Source organism: Triticum aestivum, chromosome 7A (genome assembly GCF_018294505.1).
Source record: "Triticum aestivum cultivar Chinese Spring chromosome 7A, IWGSC CS RefSeq v2.1, whole genome shotgun sequence".
In the NCBI taxonomy this organism is placed as follows: domain Eukaryota; kingdom Viridiplantae; phylum Streptophyta; class Magnoliopsida; order Poales; family Poaceae; genus Triticum; species Triticum aestivum.
The window spans coordinates 723,805,277-723,815,281 of record NC_057812.1 but is presented as its reverse complement, the minus strand read 5'-3'; the positions used below and the strand labels follow the sequence as shown (position 1 = coordinate 723,815,281).

The 10,005-nt window shown below is 42.5% G+C and overlaps 1 long non-coding RNA gene across 1 annotated transcript; it reads left to right on the top strand.

Annotated features, from left to right (window-relative positions):
* The first annotated feature begins 6,712 nt into the window (after positions 1–6,712).
* Positions 6,713–9,332, top strand: LOC123149716 (uncharacterized). Its single transcript, XR_006474818.1, has 2 exons — positions 6,713–7,335; positions 8,773–9,332. It is a non-coding gene; the product is annotated as an uncharacterized lncRNA (long non-coding RNA).
* The last annotated feature ends 673 nt before the right edge of the window (positions 9,333–10,005 follow it).

Below are 10,005 nucleotides of genomic sequence, written 5' to 3'. Positions count from 1 at the left end.
TGCCTAGGAGCATGCCAAGTGGTGCCTTCAGCCGCCGCCATATGTCGTGTGCTGGAAGCTCATTCCGAATTTCTCTTTTTTTATTTTTCTGTTCGTTTTTGTCAGGTTTTAGAGGAATAAAATTGTTTTTTTTGTGCCCTCCCGCTTCTGTGAATGTTCTTCCTGGAAAGGAAACAAAAATTAAGCTTTGCTTCTCATGAAAGCACATTTTTTCTTTCGCGAGAAGCACAACTGCGCTTTTCGAAAAGGGATGAAAAACCTCAACCGTGCTTCCGGCTCCAGGTTTTTCCGTGAAAAAAAGTTTATAGAAACCTTTTAAGATGGGATCTAATTTTGAAGTTCTTGACACGATAAAATCAAATGGTGAAAACCGTTAGAAATTTAAACGCATGGTTCAAGAGATAAAACATTTTGAATAAACAAATTTTCAGGGGAAAAAACTCACAGATTGTGACGAGTTACACACGTGTTGTCAATCATTTGACAGCGCCTGAGAAGGTGGCAGTGGCCTTTGCAAGGGTTAACCCTTAACTAGTGATTTTGGTAGGTCTCCGACCGCGAGAGTTAGGTCTATCGCTTCACACGAGACTAGTTTCTGACACACCTAAAGCACCCCATAGGCGCACACGTGTATTTGCTGGCGTAGTATCATGTTTCTTAGTCGGTCATTCGTTCAACCGGTTCATTGTTCGATTTTTATATTTTTGGTTTTCTTTTTTTTCTCTGTGGTTTTCTTATTTCTTTCTCAGTTTTCTTTGTTATCCTATGGTTTTTTTGCTTTTCTTTTCTGTCTTTTTTGGTCTTCATCGTCTTTTTTCTTTTCATTCTGATTTTTATTTTTTTCTTTGGTTTCCTTTTTCTCTTTGGCTTTATTTTCATTTTCATTTTTCTTTTTTCTTTAGCTTTCGTCTCAGGGATGGCTATATATAACTGGTCGAGGTGAGAGGATAAGCATGGCCGAGGCAATGTGCTGGCCGCACGCCGGAGCTCAGACACAACTGTAGGATACTGCTAACGCGACACTACGATCAGAGACCCTTTCTCGAAACTATGTGCGATGCAATAATCACAAACGGTGGTATAAAAAATCGTCAAAAAAGGTGCAAAACGTTTGCAATGGTGAAGCCATCAAACACGGTTCAGATTTTAGTTGCGTGTGCGATGCAGGACACACGTTTAATCCATTTAAACTGTCTGTGATGCGGCAGAACAACAGAAACGGGCAGCCATAACAATATGTGTGCGATGCAGGACACGCGGTTAATCCATTCGAACTGTTTGCGATGAGGTAGAACAACAGAAACGGGCATCCATATCAATGTGTGTGCAATATACGGCATACGGTTAACTCGGACGAACTTTTTTTGATTAAGGAACACAACAGAAACGGTTCAACTTAACAAGATGTTTGTGATATGCGGCATATAGTTCATATGGATGAACTGTTTGCTTGAGCCAAAAGAGCACAAACGAGTCATATAAACAAGATGTGTGTGATACATGGCAAACAGCCGACTCGGATGAACTGTTTGCGATGAGAAATTACAACACAGACGGTCAATGCACTTACTTCGTGTGCGATTCTGTGTGTACAAAAAACTTTAAAAAATGTAAACTAGTTGCTTGCGGTGGCGGAGTATCACACACGATGCGTCTGCGAGTACTCGTGTGCGATGATTAGTATGTTGCACATACATTTTCTTATGTTAACATGTGTGTGACTTTGCAATATGGACAGTTAATATGCAAATGCCTTCTAGTCATCGGACACACACAACTCAATTGACTGTGTACGATATTAATACTTTCCATGAAAATTTATAAACTTGGGTAACAGCATTAGAGTAACATATATATAGTGGTTACACTATTCGACAAAAGGAGGATCTTTGTAACACGGTTTTGACAACCATATGGTCCATATCTACATACTTAACATAGTAACAACTATCACATTTTAAGAGGCTAAGGGCCAACAACCATATGGTCCATATCTACATACTTAACATATATAGTAACAGCCATAACCACAACTATCCACTGGAAGCAGTTTGATCACGGCGACTCGGCATCTCGTCAATGAAAAAGAAGAGCACTCCTGTGCCTTGGTAGATCATGAGTAGAACAATGTCTCCAATTTTCCAATATGGATGCATTGCCACGAGAAGCGAGAACTTGTTAATTTGAATGGTTCCATTTCTGCGGGAAATGCATTACCTTGCAATCACTTTGGCGTTATTAGCAGGCACAAGTGTAATTTGACCACGCCGGGAAATCGATTCAGGAACTGCTACAGGGGCAATTTCTGTTGACATGTAGAATAAAAAACAATTGTAACATATCATTGAAGATATATATAGTTTATGAGCATCAACATTAAAATAAGACTTTTTTACCAGCGTTTTGTGTACACAATTGGTCTTGTTCTGTGTGCACCATAGGTCTAATTAATCCCATCTAAAATCCATAGTATTACTTCCTCAAGTGAAATTTTGTGTCAATTATTTCCATCACATATCCATCCATAATATGAATAATTCCACATCAAGTGAAATAGATGATAACCATGTTGAATAAAATTTTTAAAACCACATAAATATCCAATCCAATCAGTAAATGAAGCTCCATAAGTAACCATATTTTGAAAGAAATTCCTGACTTTGGTCAATGAACCGCCATCATATTAGTACTTCACAAAAAAATGGATTTGCATACCTGGACATATCTCTCATCTCGTAGATATACTAATAGCTTCCTCAACGTGTTTAACTTTAATATAAATTACAAAACAAGTGACAGGATGTGATGCCCTTTCCACAATCTTATATGATGTGTGAGATTCCCTTAGCTTCTCGTATGTCCTTTCCACTGCTTGAATGCAGCATCAATTCCGGTAGCTAAGGTATGATAATATAAAGAAGATACATACGAATTCCAGTACCATTTATTATTCCATTTTCCTTAGGAGGTCAAATATAATTCCTCACTGAGTATGATTCCCTTCATCAAAGGTATTTTGACATACTTGCAATTTTCCATAGAGAAACACTTCAAAATATTTTCTATGTATTTTCACTCCCGAAACATTGGAAGCTCCACAAATTCCTTTCATATGAAAGTTAGAAAATGACCAAGCTTACACTTCCATAAATTTAATTTATCAATGCACAAACAACCAAAGAATGTTAATGTATACAATAATAATGTAAACTATTTTACAGTTACATTTGTAGATGGCTGCCTTGCTTCATTTAGAAAACTATATGAACTGATATTCCATTGATGTGAAGCTTGTTATAAGATCATACATTAATTTATTCAATTAGCAAACCATGTCTTTAGTTCCTCTTTCCCTAAATTACAGGAGAGGGAGTTTCCACAAAGTATATATTCCTGTGTGTAAAGAACTGAATAGAAAGAGTGAGATTATAATATTCCAATGAGGCAAATGTCCTTACAAAATAAGTAAAAACACTTACAAACAATGGCCATGCGGTTGTTTAGTTGATAATAAGTTCCCAAACTATATATTTCCTCACTGAATTTATTCCTCCCCGCATTTTTTCCACCCATAGTTGACATTGATGGAAAATTTATGCCTTCTTAAGAGACTAGTTATTCCTCTAAAATTTAGAGTGACTTCCTCCAACAACACATAACGATTATCAAAAATTGATGTTCCAAGCTAATTCCTCACGTCCGTCAGCTTGGCTTCAGCGAGCTCGACCTTGCGGGCGCACCCTCGGCATCGGCGCTTTGTATCTCACACGCGAGCTGGCGCGAGCCCGGCTACGGGTGAATCGAATGTGTTCAACGCCCTAGTGCAGTCTGACGTGCTCACTAGCCGTGCCGACGACATTCGGTGTGCTCACTAGCCGTGCCTGCGCCTGCTAGAACACCGACAAATGCGCCGGTGCATGATGCACCTACGCCATGGCGGCATTGTAGTGCGCTTGCGAATGGTCCATGGTGAGATCAGCGTGCACAGGAGGCATAGGAGCAAGGACGGTGTCGTTGGAGTCTATCATGGTGTCGTCCTTGTCGTCGAAGACCTCGGGTGAGCTGGCCGGCAAGCCGGTCTCGATCTGCCTGGCACGGCAACTCTGCCAAGCGGCGGCAAGGGCAGCCATGGAGTGCTTCATCTCCGTGCAAAGACTCTCCCACAGAGCTTCGCCGCTGACAGTCATGGCGGATGTAGTGCAAGGGAGGAGGATGGGGAGGGGCTTGTGTTGTGGTGTGGAGTTAGTCGGGTGAGGCCACCTTTAAATAGCAGATTCCGGTGTGGCGTGGCGTCCGGGTGTGTCAATGCGCGACGCTAGAGTGGGTTTCTCGGCAGCGAGCCTGCTTAACGGTAGCATACGGATGGACAACATCATTGAACGGAGATATCCATCCCGTCCCGTCCAGTCAAGCATCTCCAGCATTGAGCAGGCGTGGACACCGAAGATGCATCGCGGATGGCACCCTCAGCCGGCGCGACGCTTCAATGGTGGAGGCAGTGAGAGGTCGCGTCCGCCCTAAGCCGTCTTCAATGTTGAGCAGTGTGCTTTACAGCGGCATGAATGCGGGTAGCTGGCGCCGGACGGGAACGAGCGCGAGCAAGGGAGGAGGGGTTTTGATAGGCCAAAATGGTCAGAAGCAGGTGTGGGATCGGCCCGGACTCTCGCAAAGCCCCATGTTTATCTCTGGTTTGACGCATGTTGAAGGTTTGCGAGTGGAGATGCCCTAATCGGTGACTGTTTAGAGTCCAAGCCGAACACAGCACCCATGTATAATGAAAGGTGTGATATGTCAGCTACCCTTGTTCAGTGGGCTAACGTGGCCGGGCAGATGAGCGGTGCGATCCCTCATTTGGTTGAAGAACGTTTGTCTATTATTCAATATGCGGATGACACTATTTTTTTTATGGATCATGATCTAGATAAAGCAAGGAAACTCAAGTTGCTTTTATGCGCTTTTGAGGAGCTCTCTGGTCTAAAAAATTAATTTCCGTAAGCATGAGCTTTTCTGTTTCGGCGATGCTGTATAGTCTGTATGTGCGTATGGTGATATTTTAGGCTGCCAGCTCTGGCAGTTCCCTATTCGGTAATTAGTTATTCCTAATTAGTATCGGCGTTTAACTATCGCTAAGTGGAAGCACATGGAAGAAAGACTCGAAAAATGTCTAGCCAGTTGGAAGGACGAACTCTTGTGGTATGGGGGACACTTGATTCTGGTCAATTCCGTCCTCGGCAACATGGTTCTATCACTTACTGAAAGGGATTCTTCAGCACCTCGACTATTTTATATCTGATTTTTCTAGTGTGATAATGAATCCAAGAAATATCGGCTGGCTAGGTGGAGTGTTTTATGCCGACCTAAAAGTCAAGGGGGCCTTGAAATTTAGGATCTTGAGATTAAAAACATTGCTCTTCAGAGTAAATGGGTATACAAAGTACTCACTGAGGATGGAGTGTGGCAAGGAATCATTCGTAATAAGTTTGTGGGGTCCAAAGCCATTTCTCAAGTTCTTTGGAAACCCGGTGATTCGCATTTTTTGGAGTGGCGTGATGAAAGCTAAGGAATTCTTTTTCCAATTTGTCACTTTCTCAGTTAGGGATGGTTCTTAGGTTCGTTTCTGGGAAGACACCTGGCTGGGGGCCACTCCACTTATGGTGCAATACCCTATCTTGTACATAATTGTCATACATAAATTCATCACGATCAAACAACTTCCAAGACAAGGAAGCCCTGATATTTCTTTCCAAAGGGGCCTTTTTGGGCCTCGTCTGATAGCATGGAATGAATTACTCATTCGTTTGGAGGCCATTCAGCTGTCAGGTGAACCAGACAAGTTTCGATGGAATTTGCATCAGAACTGTAGCTTTTCTGTCAAATCTTTGTATGATGCATTAGTTCATAGTGATGTTTCAGATGATAACAAGAAATTGTGAAAGCTCAAAACTCCTCTAAGAGTAAAGATATTCCTCTGATTTCTAAATAGAGGGGTGATCTTAACTAGAGATAATCTGGCACGACGTAACTGGGAAGGTAGCAAAACATGTGTCTTTTGCCAACATGACGAGTCAATTAAACACTTATTTTTTTACATGTAAATTTGGTTGTGTAGTCCGGGCCATAGTTCAAGTAGTTTCAAATCTATGTCCCCATATAGTGCATATAACATGTTCGGTAATTGGTTGCGGGGTATTGATAAACAATTTTCTACACATCTATTTGTAGGGGCGGCTGCCTTATGTTGGACATCGTGACTTACCAGAAATGATGTGACTTTTAATAATAAATGTATTTCATCTTCTGTGCTGGTTATTCATGCGGCTATGAGGTTTTTCCTCAACATGGATGGCGGAGTAATCTCTACACGGCCGGCCTATACGGCCGTGAGGTTTTTCCTCAACATGGATGGCGGAGTAATCTCTAGATAGGATGTGCTCCACCCTAGACTGAACTGATTTATTTTTTGTTGTAAAACAATTTTTAATAGATTTATTGGACTTGTTGGTTGTGTGCATCGTATTATGCAAAGGCCGGATATTCTCAATGCGGTTGTATCAATTGTTCAATTGAATAAAATGTTCTTTATCGAAAAGAAAACCGTATAATGAAAGGAAATGGATTCTAGTCGGGCAGCGACGGGGAAGCCCTGCAGGAGGTGGTCGGCTTCTACACTACGGAAGGGGACGAGTGGTGGGGTGCCGTCCGATCTCCCGACCTTATCCTCTCGCCAACACAGCACAGCCACGTCTTCTCTCTCTCCTCGTTTCTTCAAGCTGATTTCTCCTCCATCACGCACCGTGTCTCCAACTTTGATGTGGCTCTGCCGGCTGCCACTTCCTTTCTCAACCACGGCGATCCGCCACCATCTCCCTTCGCACCAGCAGCGAGCCTTCTGCACCCCACGCGATCCATCGCCACCACTGTTTCTCGCCCCAGGGCGCCCCGGCCTCACTCCAACCTTCCCACTCCCCACTCTCCACCTTCGCCGGACCCCTCCTCGCCGACTTACCCCACATGGCGAGGCGTGCCGTGATACCGTCGCCCGAGCTCCGACGACAACATCCCTGTCCTCCTTGATCTCATGTTCTCAACCCCCAATGCGCAGGAAGGAAGTGGTCGGCTGTTTGGGTGTCGTCGTTCCTTGCCAAGTGCCCGGCACGCATCTAGTGTCCCCCTCCAACCAAGCTCCACTCCGCCGTAGTTGGGGCTTAGAATGCCCTTTGTCGACCGGGAGGAGTCATAGCAGCTTGCTCTGCAACTGCACTGTCAAGTCAGCAAGCCATTTTCATGTGGTAGCTTGGCGTTGGTACCACTATCAACCAGATGAATAACAACGAGGTACGTACTACTACTTCCGTCCGGGTTTATTGCGTAGTACCCCATGCATTAACTGCGTTGATCATTGCATTATGACCCTCTAGGAAGATTGTGTGGCCCAACTTTTCGCCTACCACCTCTTTTCCTGTTTAGAAGCTCAGCGTGTACCCACTAGGTCCGCAAATTAACAAACTCAACATGATTTTTATATCACAAAAAAATTGACTGTTCTAAATCGAACGTGAGATTCTTTTTGCATGGAAATTAAACGCCCGAGATGGCAAATTTTGTTGTTCCCATAAAACCGTTCGTTTTACCATGCTTAAAAATTTGACATCAAACTTTTAGTATTTCCGTTTTTATAATATGTATTTCATTGGTTACATAGACCACTTAGATATAAGTGCGGGGCCTGTAAACCAGAATGGAGAGAGTAGTTTTTAGTTAGGCTAGCTTTGCGATTCATTGGTTTGCTTCATTGACAGAGTGAATCGGAAGAAGCTAAGGTTGCTTGCTTGGTTGCCATGCAACTTGGTGATTGCCATGTTGAATGATAGTTGCATGTGCAAATGAGGCATCCCTCAAGTGAGTGACATTGGTAAATTACTAATTTGGTACAATGATCTTAGTGGTGTTCATAATATGTGCTACATGATGTGATATGTGATACGACGAATACGCCAGTTAGTAGTCTAGGCTTTGTATCCTATATGGCTACATTCTTGTATATTATTATTTGTTCATTGGTCGCAACAAGGGTGGTTATTTTCTATAATAACCGTTATCTGGTTCTTTAAGTGGTAGGATAATTAAGTTCCAAACACATGATAATCGGTTACCAAAATCTTAGTTGTGTAGTTGCCTGGGTGTTCAGCAAACAGCTACCAGCGATCCACCACCATCTTGGTAATGCGATTGTCAAAATGTCTATCAAACATACTCCCTCATTCCATCTATATAGGGCCTAATACGTTTTTTAAGACCATCTTTGACTATTGACAAGATTAATAGTACATGACATGCACAATGTGAAAATTATATCATTGGAAGCTCCTTTCACACACGAATTTAACGGTGTGCTTTGTGTAAGTTGCATGTCATATATTATTGCTCTAACATTTGGTCAAAGTTAGCCTCGAAAAACGCATTAGGCCCTATATAGATGGAGGGAGGGAGTAGATCAATAGTGTCCATGTCACCACATGTACGACTAATGTAGTTATGCAGCTGTTTAGGTAGCATTTACCACCACAATTCAATATGTTTATGTTAATAACTAGCATTAACTTAAAATGTACATACACCAATTTATTTGGGACCATGCATGAGTTCACTATGCACGCAAACTAGTTGAGCACATACTATAAACAAAGAAATGTTAATACGCAAATAAAATAAATTCATAGATTTGACGAAGATCACACCTAAATGTCGTTTTCATTGATATCCCTGGTGCAGGTTTGTTGCATTGGAAATCCAATTAACAATGGGGACCTTGTTGCGACTATTGAATGAATGGGAGATCCAACTGCTTGTGCTTCTCAGTTTCATGCTACAAATATTCCTCTTTTTTACTGGCAGCCTTCGACGACGTGGCGCTAAGTTTCTTAGTGGCATCATTTGGATAGCTTATTTAGTGGCAGACATGGTAGCAGTTTACACCCTTGGTTTACTCTCAAAACAAGCGGAAAACACCACCCAACTGACAGAAAACCACCCACTAGCTTTCTTTTGGGCACCCTTCCTACTGCTTCATCTTGGCGGACAGGACACCATCACTGCTTTTTCCTTGGAGGACAACAGTTTGTGGTTGAGGCATTTGTTAAATTTGATAGTCCAAGTGGTCCTAGCCTTGTATGTCTTCTGGAAGTCTACTGCTTGGCGAAATGTGCAGATTCTTGTTCCGGGCATCTTTATGTTTGTTGCTGGAATCATTAAGTATGGGGAGAGGACGATCGCTCTCATGTACGGGAACTTACAAAACATCAGTGGCTACAATAGTAATGAAGAAGAAAATAGGTTGACTCATCCAGAACTAGAGGAGGATGCTAGCTACTCTAGCATTATTAGTTTTTCCTTGGATTCAGCTCCAATAGTTCGACACTTATTTGCTGGATTTACACTCTTCCAGATACCAGAAGGCTTCCGCGCAACAACTTGGACGAGAGCTATGCTCGATCACATCAAGTCCAACAGGCCAAGTTGGCCAAGTTGGTTCATGTTGAACTAGGTATCATGTATTGTGATGTCTATACAAAGGCTGCAGTGCTTCGGACAAGGAGCGGCATCATACTTCGGTGCACCTCTCAAGTATCAGCTTTCCTTGCCCTTGTGTTCTTCTTCACAGTTGGCAACAAACAGAGGTACAATAGAGTCGACATTGCAATCACATACATGTTATTTATGGGATGCTTTTTTCTGGAAGTTTGTGCAATGTTTATGATGGTCATTGTATCACCTTGGACGTGGGCTTGGCTTAAGGCTAATGTTAGAGTTGTGTCGAATATTATTGTATAAAGGTAGGTTACAATTGGACTTGGTTTTGAATTGTGTGTAGACAGGATAGAAGTTGTGTCCTAATAGGACACTTGTATCCTAGGCCTCTCATATATATCGGAGGTAGACGCACGATGTAACCTATGCCAACATAATAGCACGGACACGCGGGGGGAGCCGGCGGCATGTGCCGGC